Here is a 17710-nt window from a genome sequence, read left to right as displayed (position 1 = left end):
TCGTTTCCCTGGGGTGGGGGAGTCCAGAATGAGAGGGCATAGGTTTAAGATGATAGGGGAAGAATTTAAAATGGATTTGAGGGGCAATTATTTTTCCCCACTGAGGTTGGTGCATGTATGGAATCTTCTGTCAGTAAGTGAAGGATGTTGGTACAATTATACCATTTGGCATCTGGATGGGTATATGAAAAGGAAAGGTGCACAATGATATGTGCCAAGTGTTGGCAAATGGGTCTAGATTAGGTTAGGATATCTGGTCAGCATGGACCAGTTTAACCAAAGGGTTTATTTTTATGCTGTACATCTCTACGGCTCTGCCCTGTGATGAGCTTCATCATTCACCGTGAATGGGTCAGTATCACAGAGCACAGGGGCTGGGGGCTATTCCGTCCATTAGTGCTGTACTCTCTCCCTCTGAAGATGGTGCCACTCAGTCCCAACTCACCTCCCGTTTGGACATAGTCCTCCAAATCCTTCCTTAAAAAAGTTAAATTTCAAATTTGTTTTGACAATAACGACTGAAGCTGTCTTTCAAACTGTTCCAGATGCTCAGAACTTAGTGAGTAAAATAATCTTCACATTTTTCTTTGCATTATTTGCCAGTTACCTGAAAATAGTTACTAAAAATTGTGACGTTAAAAATTTCTCACTCTGTCTCTCTGTAAATGAAATACCCTGGAAGCAAACCAACTCCTGGTCGAAATCACTGCTTAACCTTCTCAGCTCCAAGGAGAATTGTCTGACCTTCTGCTAAATCTCCATAAAAGAGAAACCTATCTTAATTTTAATTTATTAGTGCCATAGAGATGTACAGCACAGAAACAGACCCTTCAGTCCAACTTGTCCATACCGACCAGATATCCTAAATTAATCTCGTCCCATATGCCAGCACTTGGCCCATAGCCTTCTAAAGCTTTCCCAATCACATATCCAATGAGATGCCTTTTAAATGTTATATCTGTACCAGCCTCCACACTTTCTCTGGCAGCTCATTCCATACACATACCATGTTCAGCTTGAAACTTTGCCACTAATATCCCTTTTCAATCTTTTCCCTCACGCCTGTGCTTTCTAGTTTTGGACTCACCTAAACAGGAATAAGACCGTGGCTGTTTACCCTATCCATGCCCCAAACGATTTTATCAACCTCTATGGTCATTTCTCAGCATCCGATTCTCCAGTGAAAACAGCCTCAGTCTATTCAGCCTCTCCCTATAGCTCAATCCCTCAACCCTGGCAACATCTTTGCATCTTTTCTGAATCCTTTCAAGTTTCACAATATCATTCCAATAGTGGGGAAACCAGAACTGAAAGCAGAATTCCAGAAGTGGTTGAATGAATGTCCTGTACAGCCGCAAAATGACGTCATAACTCCGGTACTCAATGCACAGACCAATAAAGGCAAGTACACAAAACACTTTCTTCACTACCCTGCCCATCTATGATTCCACTTTCAAGGAACTATGAAACTGCACTCCAAGGTGTCTTTGTTCAGCAACACTCCCCAGGACCTTCCCATTAAGTGTATAAGTCCCACCCTGATTTGCTTTTCAAAAATGCAGAACTTCATATATATCTAAATTAAACTTCATCTGCCACTCCTCAGCCCATTTTATCGGAGTCTCATTGTACTATCGGGTAGCTTTGCTGTCCATTGCACCTCCAGTTTTGTTGTCTATTGTAAACCTACTAACCATAGCTCCTATATTCACATAGAAATCATTTATATAAATGGCAAAAAGCAGTGGCCCCAGCACCCAGCCTGACAGCATATTGCTCATCACAGGCTTCCAGTCCAAAAAGCACCCTCCACTATGACACTGACTGCTCAGCAAGGTTAGAGCTCATGGCATAGAGGGAGAACTAACCATTTGGATACAGAACTGGCTCAAAGGCAGAAGACAGAGGGCGATGATGGAGGGTTGCTTTTAAGACTGGAGGCCTGTGACTAGTGGAGTGTTACAAGGATCCACTACCTTTCATCATTTATATCAATGACTTGGAATGTGAACATAGAAGGTATAGTTAGTGAGATGACACCAAAACTGGAGATGTAGTGGACAGTGAAATAGATTACTCAGAGTACAATTGGATCTTGATCAGATGGGCGAATTGGCTGAGGACTGGCATTTTGGGAAAGTAAATCTTAGCAGGACTTATACATTTAATGGTAAGGTCCTGAGGGGTGTTACTGAACAAAGAGACCTTGGAGTGCAGGTAGATAGGATAGTGAAGGTGGCATTTGGTATGCTTTCCTTTATCGGACAAAGTATTGAGTACAGGAGTTATGAGATCATGTTGCGGCTGTACAGGACATTGATTAGGCCACTTTTGGAATGTTGCGTACAAATCTGGTCTCCCTCCTATTGGAAGGATGTTGTGAAACTTGAAAGGGTTCGGAAACGATTTACAAGAATGTTGCCAGGGTTGGAGGATTTGAGCTAGGCCGGGGGTTGACTAGACTGGGGCTGTTTTCCCTGCAGCGTCGGAGGCTGAGAGGTAATCTTATCTATGTATATAAAAACATGAGGTGCATGGATAGGATAAATAGACAAAGTCTTTTCCCTGGCGTGGGGGATCCCAGCACTAGAGGGCATAGGTTTATGGTATGAGGGGAAAGACTTTAAACAGATTTGAGAGGCAACGCTTTCACACAGAGAGTGGTACGTGTATGGAATGAGCTGCCAGAGGAAGTGGTGGAGGCCATTACGATTGCAACATTTAAAAGGCATCTTCATGTGTATATGAATAGGAAGGATATGGGCCGGGGGTGCTGACAGGTGGGACTAGATTGCATTGGGATATCTGATCAGCATGTATTGGTTAGACCGACGGGTCTCTGTTTCTGTGCTGTCCATCTATGACTCTTTGACCTTCCAGCCAATTCCATATCCAACAGCTGGTTCCGCCAGAATTCTATGGTGTTGAACCTGCTAACCAGTGTGTTATGTGAAACCTTGTGTCTTTCTCAAGTCCAAGTTAAAGATTTCAATGCACAAAGCCATGCTGACTCTCCCTAATCATTTCGTGCTTTTCCAATGACGTGTAAATACTGTCCCTGTGAATCCCTTCCAACAACTTCTCTGCCACTCACTTCAGGCTCACCGGTCTATAGTTCCCTGGTTTTTCCTTACCACCTTTCTCAAATAATGGCACCAGTCTTCCAGTACCTCACCTGTGGCGATCGATGATACAAATATCGCAGCGAGGGGCCCAGCAAAAGCTTCCCTAATTACCCACAAAGTTCTGGGATACACCTGATCAGATTCCAGGGATTTATACACCTTTATGCATTTTAAGACATCCAGTACCTCCTCCTCTGTAACATGTACACATTGCCAAATTATCACTATTTATTTCTCCAACTTCTCTAACTTCCATATCCCCTTTCAGTAAAAACTGACATGAAATACTTACAGAATCTCTCCCACCTCCTGCTGTTCCACAGACAGTCTTGTTGATCTTTGAGGGTCGCTATTCTCTGCCTAGTTATTCTTTTGTCTTTAGTGTATTTGTAGAATCTCTTTGGATTCTCCTTAAACCTATTTCCCAAAGCTATCTCATGTCCCCTTTTCTGCCTCCTGGTTTCCCGCGAGTATACACCTACTACCTTATAGTCCTCTAGGGATTCACACATGGTCTGTACCTGCCATATCCTTCCTTCATTTTCTTGACCAGAGCCTCAATTTCTCAGGTCATGCAGCATTCTCGACGTCTCCCAGCCTTGGCCTTAACAGGAACATACTGTCTGTGTACTCTCATTGTCGCAGGCCTATGGAGGCAATGGCAGATGAGGACAGAGAAACAATCATTATCAGTAAAGAGGTAGTGTTGAGAAAGCTAACAACTAAACTTATCTCTATAATTCCTCTCTAGCCTCAGAACTATCACTATCTCTGCATCTCAATCTCTGCAACATCCTCCAATCTCTAATCTCCTCCAGTCTCAACACCCACTCTATCTTTAATCTTGTCCACCCTCACAAATCTCTCTGATGTGCCTTTCTTTAATTCCAGCCTTCAGGATAACCCATTTTTATTTCAGATTCCTGCACCCAGAGCTCCACAATGTCTCACTTGACATCTGTCACATTTTCCTCCAAAAAACATTAATCAATCACGTATCATCTATTCTAATATCACCTTCTCTGACCTGGTTTCTATTGTGGCTTGTCATATTCCTATATTACGCGTCTGTGGTCTACATGACAGAAAACGGTTTTGTGGTCCACCGGGTTTATGCTGTAAAGAAATCTCCCAGCTAACTATTTTAATCCCATTTTCCAGCACTGAACCCATAGACCTGTCAGCCTTGGCATTGCAAGTGTGTTCCTAAATAGATCTTAAATGCCATCGGGATTTTGGTCTCTCACTCTCTTCCAGACAGTGAGGTTTAGTGCAACTGTTGCTCTATGATATCACCCACGGGGTTCAGAGCAGTTAGGTCTGTGCGAACCACAGATCGCCCACACATTGGGAAAGATGGCAGCGTCCCTGAGAGGGAGCACAGGAGAGTCACCAGGATGGTTCAAGGAATGGGGGATTTTAGTTGAAGAATTTGTGGGGCTTTTTAACATTAATTGTTCACGTGACATGTGTGTTGTTATTACACATCAAAAATAACCATCCACAACTAATGGACTCTCCATTTCAACCTCTCCCTTTGCCTGCGCTGTGGTAATATTCAGGTTAACCACTACCAGACATCTCTCTCTAATCTTTTACACCGTGATGCCACTGTACCTCGAGGGTGGGGAGAGGGAATGCTGAAGGTGGTGGATGGGAAACCACTCAGGTACAGTGCTTTAGCCTGGAGGATGTTCACTTTCTTTAATATTGTTGGCGGGTGCACTGATGCAGGCAAGTGGAGAATGTTCCAACACAATCCTGATGTGTACCTTATAGAGAGCAAACAGACATTGGGGAATCAGGGGTTTGGAAAAAGAGAGATTGTTCTCCTTGTAGCAAAGGAAATTTGGGGAACTGTGACAAAACGGTTTACAAAAGTTACCCGTTATAATAATAAACCTTACACCCATCAGCTCATTATACAAGGATTACAGGACACATGTTGAAGATTTGGGAAGATCTATTGAGAGGATGGTTTGATTCAAAGGAGAACTTCTTTTCAGCAAATGGTATTGGTCTGGAACACAATACTCTCACACAATATGAATATCTAGGTCCTGATGAATTGAATAATTCTGTCAGAGTTTGGCATTCCAATTAGTGAGATTACCATCTGAATGTCCACCTGTGAAACATGTTTATAAAATCCGTCATTGTCAGTTCAAGTTTGAAACTCATACAATCCCCTCCTCCTGGCCCAAGATGACTGTGCACATTACCCCTGGTAGAGGTTAGCAGGAACTTCAAGGGCAAATCTGTGTGGGTTTCTATGAGTTTCCACCTTGGGACTTCATGTGACTGAACATGGGACAGAATGACCCAAGATTCAGTGAGATATGGAGAGCAGGATTTGCTTCCTTTTCTTTCTTTCCAAGCTGCCGCTGTGCCTCATCAAGAAGACATGGGGTGTGAAAGGCTCATGCAGCTTGATGGGCAAGTTGTCTCTATTCTGACCAATGGGCAACAAGCTCCTCCCAGTCATTAAACAGAGTATCCCTGAAAGGTAGCAACTGCGCATGCGTCCCACTGCCCAGTGCTCACAGTATATGTTTCGAATAATGAGGGCGGAAATCTCCTAGAAAAGGCATAACAGGTAAGTCCAAAAGGATTATAAACAGTTTACAGAGAGATATTCACAGGAAACATGGGCAACAAGTTGGCAAATGGAGTATAACTTGGGATAAACTGTAGAAAGCTGCATCACAAAGGGACCGGGGTGGGGGGGGGGGTGCAGAATGAGCAGGAAACACAGAAAGCTAGCATACAGTTAAAACATGGAATCAGGACGGGGAATGGAATGCTGTCCCTTATTTCAAAGAGATTGCAATATAAGAGTTTGGAGTATATAGCTTAGGGCAACTAAACAAATGGCGAGTCAGACCCCATCTGGAGTGATGTGAATAGATTTGGTCGCTTTAGTTAACCAAATAGAGTAGTTTGTTGGAGGATTTTCAGAGAGGATCCATTGGGATGATCCCTGTTTTGAAGGGAATATCCTGTAAGCAAAGGCTAAACAAGTTGGGAATCTACTCACTGGATTTTGGAAGAATGAGAGGTGATCTGTTTGATACAGACAGGATTCTGTCGAGGTTTGACAGAATAAATATGGAGAGGATGTGTCCCATTACAGGTGGGTTTTGAACCAGATTCTTGGTCACTCGCGGAATCAAGGGCTCTGTTTCAGATTTGTCAAGTTAAAGGCAACACCGACACAGGTTAGGGTTTCAGTAGCAATGGAGCTGGGGTGAGAAGGAGACAAACAACGTTTTAGAGATTGGAAGTCCTGGCTTTTGTGTTTGTGTAGATCAGAAGGTCACCTTGGGGTCAGATATGAAAGCAATATTGTGAAGAATGTAGTTCTGCCTCAGACACTTCCCAGTGAGAGGGAGGGACACAGCAGTAAGGGAAATGAATTTGGAATAGCAACTGAAGGCAATTAGTTTAACAAAAACAGTGTTTCATTGGAGTGAATTTCAGCTAATTGAAGCGTGGTAAGCAGTATGATAACTGAGTTAGAGTGGAGTAATGGAGAGGGATGATGGGGAGGGAGAGCTGGACATTGTCAGTGTACATGTGAAACCTAACAGTGCTTTTGGGTGATGTTACCTCCTGGCAGTATGTAGATGAGAAACAGGTCGGATCAAGGATAGATCCTGGAGGGACACCAACTACAAGGAATTCAGAAAGGAAAGGGAGAGTGGAGCAGGATTTTCCAATGACGGCGAGGTCAAATATTAGTTTTTAGCAGAATGGGAGAGAAGGACATAACCAGAAAAGACAGTCAGACAGATACTGGAACAATATTGGTGAATTGCAAGGGGGGGGGGGTAGGAGGGTGGTGACAAGCAGGAGGATGAGACAGAGATTTGGAATGTCCACGATTTAGCTACACTAGGGTAAATGGTCAAGATGACCTCTAATAAGGCTTGACAAGAGACTCTAGGAAATGCAAGTTTAGGACTAAAATGAGGAGCACCTTTGTGAGGCAGTTTCGCTCGGTGGGCTAGTGGAGAGGGAGGGAAGAAGCAGAGGCAGCTGATCGGATTGTCTCAATGTTATTCACAGAGAAACTCCATGTGCTCCTCACTCTTGTTGTTGCAGGGGAGGATGGAGGAGACAAGATAATGGACATTTTTTTTATTTCCAAAACAATAAACAAAACTTGTGATAGCGATTCTAAAAATAAGTGAACAAACCTGTCGTATTTATCATTTATCAAGAATATTAAAATATACAACTGAAGTTCAGGTGTGAATCCCAAATCGGTAGAGCGTGGCTCTGAAATCAAGAAAAAAATAACTGGAATGAAGAATCTACTGTTTGCCATGGAACCATTGGGGACGTTTTTCTGCCATTGACAATGTCCTTATAGAACATAGAACATAGAAGAATACAGCGCAGTACAGGCCCTTGGGCCCTCGATGTTGCGCCGATCCAAGCCCACCTAAACTACACTAACCCACTATCCTCCATATACCTATCCAATGCCCTCTTAAATGCCCATAAAGAGGGAGAGTCCACCACTGTTACTGGCAGGGCATTCCATGAACTAACGACTCGCTGAGTGAAGAACCTACCCCTAACATCAGTCCTATATCTACCCCCCCTTAATTTAAAGCTATGCCCCCTTGTAATACCCGACTCAATACGCGGGAAAAGGTTCATACTGTCGACCCTATCTAACCCCCTAATCATCTTGTACACCTCAATCAAGTCACCCCTAAACCTTCTTTTCTCTAGTGAAAACAGCCCCAAGTGCCTCAGTCTTTCATCATACGATTTTCCTTCCATACCAGGCAACATCCTGGTAAACCTCCTCTGCACCCGTTCCAATGCCTCCACATCCTTCCTATAGTATGGCGACCAAAACTGCACACAATATTCCAGATGCGGCCGTACCAGAGTCTTATACAACTGCATCATGACCTCAGGACTCCGGAACTCAATTCCTCTACCAATAAAAGCCAGTACGCCATATGCCTTCCTCACCGCACTATTTACCTGGGTGGCAACTTTCAGAGATCTGTGTACATGGACACCAAGATCCCTCTGCTCATCCACACTACCAAGTATCCGACCATTAGCCCAGTACCCCATCTTTTTGTTATTCTTCCCAAAGTGAATCACCTCGCACTTAGCTACATTGAATTCCATCTGCCACCTTTCTGCCCAGCTCTGCAGCTTCTCTATATCCTGCTGTAACCTGCCACATGCTTCCTCACTGTCAACAACTCCTCCGACTTTCGTATCATCCGCAAACTTGCTCACCCAACCTTCTAACCCCTCTTCCAGGTCATTTATAAAAATGACAAACAGCAATGGTCCCAAAACAGATCCTTGCAGAACACCGCTAGTGACGGCACTCCATGAAGAAACTTTGCCATCAACTACTACCCTCTGTCTTCTTCCATCCAGCCAATTCCTAATCCAAACCTCCAACTCACCCTCAATGCCATATCTCCGTATTTTCTGCAGTAGCCTACCATGGGGAACCTTATCAAACGCCTTACTAAAATCCATATATACCACATCTACCGCTTTCCCCTCATCAACCTCCTTCGTCACCTTTTCAAAGAATTCAATAAGGTTTGTGAGGCACGACTTGCCCTTCACAAAACAATGCTGACTATCCTTGATCACATTATTCCTATCCAGATGTGCATAAATCCTATCCCTTACAATTCTCTCTAAGACTTTGCCCACAACAGAAGTGAGACTCACCGGCCTATAGTTACTAGGGCTATCCCTACTCCCCTTTTTGAACAAGGGAACCACATTTGCTATCCTCCAGTCTTCTGGCACTACTCCTGTAGACAAAGAGGACATAAAAATCAAGGCCAATGGCTCTGCAATCTCCTCCCTTGCTTCCCAGAGAATCCTAGGATAAATGCCATCAGGCCCAGGGGACTTATCTATTTTCACCTTTTCCAGGATTTCCAACACCTCTTCTCTACATACCTCAAAGCCATCCATTCTACTTATTTGTGCCTCAGTATTCTCATCGACAACAATGCCCTGTTCCTGAGTGAATACTGAAGAAAAGTATTCATTCAGTGTCTCCCCAATCTCTTCCGCCTCCACACGCAACTTCCCCCTACTATCCTTGACTGGACCTATTCCTACCCTAGTCATTCTTTTATTCCTAACATACCTATAGAAAGCCTTAGGGTTTTCCCTAATCCTATCTACTAAGGACCTTTCATGTCCCCTCCTTGCTGCTTTTAGCTCTCTCTTCAGGTCCTTCCTGGCTACCCTATAACTCTCAATCGCCCCAATTGAATCTTCACGTCTCATCTTGAGATAGGCCGCCCTCTTCCATTTAACAAGGGATTCCAATTCCTTATTAAACCACGGCTCCCTCGCACGACCCTTTCCTTCCTGCCTGACAGGTACATAATTATCAAGGACACTCAATAGTTGCCCCTTGAACAAGTTCCACATATCATTTACACTCTTGCCTTGGAGTCTACTTTTCCAAGCCACACATCCTAAGTCATGCCTCACCGCATCATAATTTCCCTTACCCCAGCTATAATTCTTGCCCTGTAGTACACACTTATCCCTCTCCATCACGAGTGTAAAAATCACCGAATTATGGTCACTATCCCCAAAGTGCTCACCTACCTCTAATTCTAACACCTGGCCTGGTTCGTTACCCAGAACCAAATCCAGTATGGCCTCACCTCTTGTTGGCCTGTCTACATATTGTGTCAGGAAACTCTCCTGCACACATTGAACAAACACTGACCCATCTAACGAACTTGAGCTATAGCTTTCCCAATCAATATCAGGAAAGTTAAAGTCCCCCATAACAACCACCCTATTACTGTCACTCATCTCCTGAATCACCTTCCCAATCCTTTCTTCAATGATTCTAGGACTATTAGGAGGCCTGTAAAAGACTCCTAACAGGGTGACCTCACCTTTCCTATTCCTAACCTCAGCCCAAACTACCTCAGATGGGAAGTCCTCATCCATCGTCCTTTCCACCGCTGTAATACTATCTTTGACAAGCAATGCCACACCTCCCCCTCTTTTACCCCCACCTCTGACCCTACTAAAACATTTAAATCCCGGAACCTGCAACAGCCAATCCTGTCCCTGTTCTAGCCATGTCTCCGTAATAGCCACAACATCGAAGTCCCAGGTACCAACCAACGCTGCAAGTTCACCTACCTTATTTCGTATACTTCTTGCATTGAAGTATACACACTTCAAGCCACTTCCCTGTTTACAGGCACCCTCCTTGGAAATTGATGCCATGTTCCTCACCTCCCTACACTCCAGGCCCTGCACCCTGAAGCTACAATCTGGGTTCCCATGCCCCTGCCGAGTTAGTTTAAACCCCCTTCACGCTTTTAAAGGGGGAAAAAACTAACCCAGCTAAGCTTACACTAACTGCTTCCGGGTCTCGGCTGCCCCTCTGCTTGCCGTCACTTCCTCTGCTGCTCCCGCTCTTTCTGTGAAGGAGAGAGAAAACAAAACACCGATGCCCGCTACAGGTAAGTAATTTTGAAAAAAAACTCTTACCTTAGCTGTAGTCTCCCGGGTTCACCTCAACTCGGCCGCTGCTCCCACTCAAATGACCGTTGGTGGTGAAACAGTGAGTATTTATACTCACAGTTCTCCTTCCCGGCTGCCCCTCTGCTTGCCGTCACTTCCTCTGCTGCTCCCGCTCTTTCTGTGAAGGAGAGAGAAAACAAAACACCGATGCCCGCTACAGGTAAGTAATTTTGAAAAAAAACTCTTACCTTAGCTGTAGTCTCCCGGGTTCACCTCAACTCGGCCGCTGCTCCCACTCAAATGACCGTTGGTGGTGAAACAGTGAGTATTTATACTCACAGTTCTCCTTCCCGGCTGCCCCTCTGCTTGCCGTCACTTCCTCTGCTGCTCCCGCTCTTTCTGTGAAGGAGAGAGAAAACAAAACACCGATGCCCGCTACAGGTAAGTAATTTTGAAAAAAAACTCTTACCTTAGCTGTAGTCTCCCGGGTTCACCTCAACTCGGCCGCTGCTCCCACTCAAATGACCGTTGGTGGTGAAACAGTGAGTATTTATACTCACAGTTCTCCTTCCCGGCTGCCCCTCTGCTTGCCGTCACTTCCTCTGCTGCTCCCGCTCTTTCTGTGAAGGAGAGAGAAAACAAAACACCGATGCCCGCTACAGGTAAGTAATTTTGAAAAAAACTCTTACCTTAGCTGTAGTCTCCCGGGTTCACCTCAACTCGGCCGCTGCTCCCACCTCAACTCGGCCGCTGCTCCCACTCCTTAAGGGAAAGAAACCCGACAGTGGCCCATCAAGTCACTCATTGTATTAATCACTGCACAGTCTCAACAAAGGAATGAAACTGGATGGACCACATTACATCTACCAATGCACTGGAAAATACAACCACACAATCAGCCCTCTTGACCCTGCAACTTTCGCCTCACTGTGGGCCAACAACAGCAGCAGAACTGTACTCCAGCCCAATCTGAAATCTCATGGCCTGGTATACGCCCCATTCAACTATTAACATCAAGCCAGGGGAATCAACTCTGGCTCAATGGTGAATGCAGGAGGGCATGCCAGGAGCAGTACCAGGCATACCTAAAAATGAGGTGCCAACCTGGTGCAGCTACCAAACCTGCATGCCAAACAGCACAAGCAAAACCAAATAGAACTAAGTGATCCCATAACCAATAGATTAGATCTGAGTTCTGCAGTTCTGCCACACCTAGTCAATAGTAGTGATGGACAATTAAACAACTCACTGGAGGAAGCATCACAGATATCCCCAGCCTTACCGATAGAGGGGTCTCACACATTCATGCAACAGATAACAGGACAGCATTAGCAGCGATTTTCAGCCAGCAGTGCCAAGTGGATGAGCCTTCTCCATTGGTCCCTGATATCACAGATATGAATCGACTTGGTTGAAAACCCATTTCAAATCAGATCAAGAAATGGATAAGCAGTGTAAAGGTATGGGCCCTGCCAATATTCTGGCAATAATACTGTTGGCTGTGCTCCAGAACCTGCTGCCCACCAAGGCAAGTACTGCTCCAGCACTGGCACCTACTGAATTTGTGGAACATTGCTCAGGGATGTTCCAACACAAAAACACAGGGCAGATCCAACTCAGCCAATTCCCCTCCATCAGTCGACACTCGCTCAGCAGTGAAGTGATGGAAGGTGTCATCAACAGTGCTGTCAAGCACCTGCTCAGCAATAACCTGCTCAGCGACGCCCAGTTTGAGTTCTGCCAGGGCCACTCAGTTCCTGAGCTTGTTACAGACTTGATTCACAAACTGACAAACAGCTGAATGAGGTGAGGATGACAGGCCAGACCCCCTCCAAGACCACTATTTCGACTTCAGTGATATCACCTGACCTCACCACAGTCTCAGCTCATTTGCTGAAACTCTCATTCATTCCTTTTGTTAACTCTAGATTTCATTATCTAAAGCCACTCCTGGCCAGCATCCCACATTCACCCTCCCGATAATCTCAACAATATTGAAAACTCTCCTGCCGAAGTGCTCACTTGTACCAAAACTTGTTGATCAATCAAAAGACTCCCATTTATAAGCAACAACAATTTATTTTTGCACCTTTGAATTAATTCCTGGTTGTAAGCATTCCTATCTCCCTGCACCACACACCCTTTCATATCTCAATAACTCATTGTAATTCAGACTCTCAATGATGTTTATTTTTGAGTTCAGCTGTGTGACTGTTTCTATACACTCCAAGGGAACATGGTCTGGAATCCCCACTCTAACCCTCTAAGATCTACTTTCTTCCTTTAAGGCATTCTTGCAAAACTGCTTATTTGGCAATGTTTTTGATCACTGGACAGAATATCCTCCATCTGTAGCCTTATGTCAAAAGTTCTCAATAATATTTTTGTGAAATTAAAACCATGATGATTTGTACAGATATCTTCTACTCTTCAATATCGCTGAGTGAATAATCTGTAATGTCTCTTACCCAACCACGTTGTGGGAGTACCTTCACCATACAAACTGCAGCTGTACAAGGAAGTCAGACATCACCCGCTCCACAGGCAACAAGGCTTTGGCATTGATCACTGGTTTCTGTGGAAGGAAAAATACACAGTTGATGTTTCAGGGAGTGCAATATGAATTACAGGGAATGAAAATGGTGCAGAATTTGACTGTAAGAAATTGAAGGAAAATGCACTCGCTGATTGGAAAAAAGAATTCTTGACTGTCAAAGATATTGTGGAAAAAATAACCTGATAATGGAACAGCATATGGTCAGGAGCCGGGCAGCAGTAGACAATTCATTTACATTCCTGAAGAAGGGCTTATGCCGGAAACGTTGATTATCCTGCTCCTCGGATGCTGCCTGGCCTGCTGTGTTTTTCCATCTCTACATTTTTCAATTCATTTACAAGACAGCTGTGAAAGTAATAGTAAAATACTATACAGAGCAAAAATACACCCATGAGAAACTGAGGAAGCAAGATAATGAACAAGTGGACATCAGAGAACCCAGAGGTGAACCAGAGCAGAGTTCACTTTTATGATCCCACAGTCAAAGATGTCTAGCACAGAAACAGACTTCTTCGGTCAAACCTATGCCAACCAGATACCCTAACCTAATCTATCTAAATTAAATCCTATCTGCCACTCCTCAGCCCATTGGCCCATCTGATCAATATCCCACTGTACTCTGAGATAACCTTCTTAATTGTCCATAATACCTCCAATTTTGGTGTCACCTGCAAAATTACGAACTATACGGCCTCTATTCACATCCAAATCATTTAAATGAATGACGAAATGTAGAAAAAAACTACATTTCTCTGGGTTTGATTGTGCTCTGTGTAAATCCTGCCCACTGCCTCTTTTTACAAGGGAAGGCTGTCCATACACCCCTCTGAACTTTGCTCCCTACAAAGCTGGCGGCCGCGCACGTGTCCAGTGAATATTTGCCCCGAATAAAGATGGCGGCGCTCACTCGGGCCGATTACTCAACGAGGCATATTCCCGTTTGCTGCAAAAACGGGACTGTAAGTTTCAAACTTGTATTTTCCGATGTGTACCAAATGATTGTAAAACCTCTCAGACCATTCCAACACCATTTCCCTCCCGCTTCCTGCTGTTTATTTCTTTCCTTAACGACAGCCCTCCACGCACACACACTCCGAACATCCGCGCCCACAGCGAACATGATCACGTGGTATAGTCTAGTCCCACCCTCATTCACTGATTGGTCGGAGGACCAACTGCCCCGCCAGGTCCTCCAACTCCTCCCCTGCCTTTCCAATGGTCCGCCGCTGACATCAATCACTTCTTCGGCCACTCCATAATACCATAAGACCATAAGTCATAGGAGTGGAAGTAAGGCCATTCGGCCCATCGAGTCCATTCCGCCATTCAATCATGGCTGATGCGCATTTCAGCTCAACTTACCAGCGTTCTCCCCGTAGCCCTTAATTCCTCTAGACAACAAGAATCTATCAATCTCGGCCTTGAAGACATTTAGCGTCCCAGCTTCCACTGCACTCCGTGGCAATGAATTCCACAGGCCCACCACTCTCTGGCTGAAGAAATGTCTCCGCATTTCTGTTCTGAAATGACCCCGTCTAATTCTAAGGCCGTGTCCACGGGTCCTAGTCTCCTCGTCTAACGGAAACAATTTCCTAGCATCCACCTTTTCCAAGTCATGTATTATTTTGCACGTCTCTATTAAGTCTCCCCTTAATCTTCTAAACTCCAACGAATACAATCCCAGTATCCTCAGCCGTTCCTCATATGTTAGACCTGTCATTCCAGGGATCATCCGTGTGAATCTCCGCTGGACACGTTCCAGTGCCAGTATGTCCTTCCTGCGGTGTGGGGACCAAAACTGGACACAGTACTCCAAATGGGGCCTAACCAGAGCTTTATAAAGTCCTAGTCGTACATCTCTGCTTTTATATTCCAACCCTCTTGAGATAAGAGACAACATTGCATTCGCTTTCTTAATCACAGACTCAACCTGCATGTTTACCTTTAGAGAATCCTCGACTAGCACTCCCAGATCCCTTTGTGCTTTGGCTTTATTAATTTTCTCACCATTTAGAAAGTAGTCTATGCTTTTATTCTTTTTGCCAAAGTGCAAGACCTCGCACTTGCTCACATTAAATTCCATCAGCCATTTCCTGGACCACTCTCCCAACCTGTCTAGATCCTTCTGTAGCCTCCCCACTTCCTCAGTACTACCTGCCTGTCCACCTAACTTCGTATCATCGGCAAACTTCGCTAGAATGCCCCCGGTTCCCTCATCCAAATCATTAATATATAATGCGAACAGCTGTGGCCCCAGCACCGAACCCTGCGGGGCACCGCTCGTCACCGGCTGCCATTCTGAAAAAGAACCTTTTATCCCAACTCTCTGCCTTCTGTTTGACAGCCAATCCTCAATCCATCCCAGCAGCTCACCTCGAACACCATGGGCCCTCACCTTGCTCAGCAGCCTCCCGTGTGGCACCTTATCAAAGGCCTTTTGAAAGTCGAGATCGACCACATCCACTGAGTTTCCCTGGTCTAACCTACTTGTTACCTCTTCAAAAAATTCCAACAGGTTTGTCAGGCATGACCTCCCTTTACTAAATCCATGTTGACTTGTTCTAATCAGACTCTGCTCTTCCAAGAATTTAGAAACCTCATCCTTAATGATGGATTCTAGAATTTTACCAACAACCGAGGTTAAGCTGATTGGCCTATAATTTTCCATCTTTTGCCTTGATTCTTTCTTGAACAAGGGGGTTACAACAGCCATCTTCCAATCATCCGGGACCTTTCCTGACTCCAGTGACTCTTGAAAGATCTCAACCAATGCCTCTGCTATTTCCTCAGCCACCTCTCTCAGACTCTAGTGTGTATCCCATCGGGGCCAGGAGATTTATCAATTTTAAGACTTTTCAACTTTTCTAGCACTCTCTCTTTCGTAATGGCAACCATACTCAACTCAGCCCCGTGACACCCTTTAATTTTTGGGATATTACTCATGTCTTCCACTGTGAAAACTGACGCAAAGTACTTGTTAAGTTCTCCTGCTATTTTCTTATCTCCCATCACTAGGCTTCCTGCATCAGTTTGAAGTGGCCCAATGTCTACTTTTGCCTGTCGTTTGTTTCTTATGTACTGAAAGAAACTTTTACTATTATTTCTAATATTACTGGCTAGCCTACCTTCATATTTGATCCTCATTTCTTATTACACTTTGTTATCCTCTGTTTGCTTTGTATCCTTCCCAATCTTCTGATTTCCCACTGTTCTTAGCCACTTTATAGGATCTCTCTTTTTCTTTAATACATTTCCTGACTTCCTTTGTCAGCCAAGGTTGTCTAATCCCTCCCTGGTTAATCTTTCTTTTCTTGGGAATGAACCTCTGTACAGTGTCCTCAATTATACTTACAAACTCCTGCCATTTTTGCTCTACTGTCTTCCCGGTTAGCCTCTGCTTCCAGTCTATTTTAGTCAGTTCCTCTCTCATGCCCTCATAATTACCTTTATTCAACTGTAACACCATTATATCCCATTTTGCCTTCTTCCTTTCAAACTCCAGACTGAACTCTACCATATTATAGTCGCTACTTCCTAAGGGTTCCCTTACTTTAAGATTTTTTATAGAGTCTGGTTCATTGCAAAGCACTAGGTCCAGAATAGCCTGCTCTCTTGTGGGCTCCATGACAAGCTGTTCCAAAAAGCCATCCTGTGAGCATTCCATGAATTCCCTTTCTTTAGATCCACTAGCAACATTATTTACCCAGTCCACCTGCATATTGAAGTCTCCCATGATCAATGTAACCTTGCCTTTCTGACATGCCTTCTCTATTTCCCGGTACATGTTGCTTCCCTGGTCCTGACCAATGTTAGGAGGTCTATACACAACTCCAATTATGTTTTTTTTGCCTTTGTGGTTCCTCAATTCCACCCACACAGACTCCACATCATCCGACGCTATGTCATTCAATACCATAGATTTAATTTTGTTCTTAACTAACAAGGCAACCCCCTCTGCCCACCTCTGTCTTTTCGATAAGTTGGAAAACCATGGAGGTTTAACTGCCAGTCCTGACCCCCCTGTAACCAAGTCTCTGTGATGCCTACCACATCATAATCATTCACTATTATCTGTGCCATTAGTTCATCGGCTTTGTTATGAATGCTACGAGCATTCAGGTAAAGTGCCTTAATGCTACCTTCCTTATCATTAGAGATGTTGGAAGTCATATGTCCTAAGTTATCCTTGCTTTTTACTGCATTCTCAGTCTGCCTCAATTTTAAATCCGCCTGGAAACATGCTATCCTGCTGCTTATCTTGCCATTTACCTCCATACTGCCTGTCGCTTTCACTTTCCCTTCCCCCCAACTCAGAAGTTTAAAGTCCTACTGACCACCCTATTTATCCTCTTCGCTAGAACATTGGTACCTGATCGGTTCAGGTGGAGACCGTCCCAACGGTACAGATCCCCCTGTTCCAAAACTGATGCCAATGCCCCATGAAGTGGAATCCCTCTTTCCCACACCAATCCCTTAGCCACGTGTATACTTGCCTAATTTTCTTGTCCCTATGCCAATTGGC

Source organism: Chiloscyllium plagiosum, unplaced genomic scaffold, assembly GCF_037043375.1.
Source record: "Chiloscyllium plagiosum isolate Xiang-an unplaced genomic scaffold, Cpla_swu_hap1 HiC_scaffold_39, whole genome shotgun sequence".
Classification (NCBI taxonomy): Eukaryota; Metazoa; Chordata; class Chondrichthyes; order Orectolobiformes; family Hemiscylliidae; genus Chiloscyllium; species Chiloscyllium plagiosum.
The sequence above is the reverse complement of the archived record's forward strand: the minus strand, read 5'-3'. Positions refer to the sequence as shown.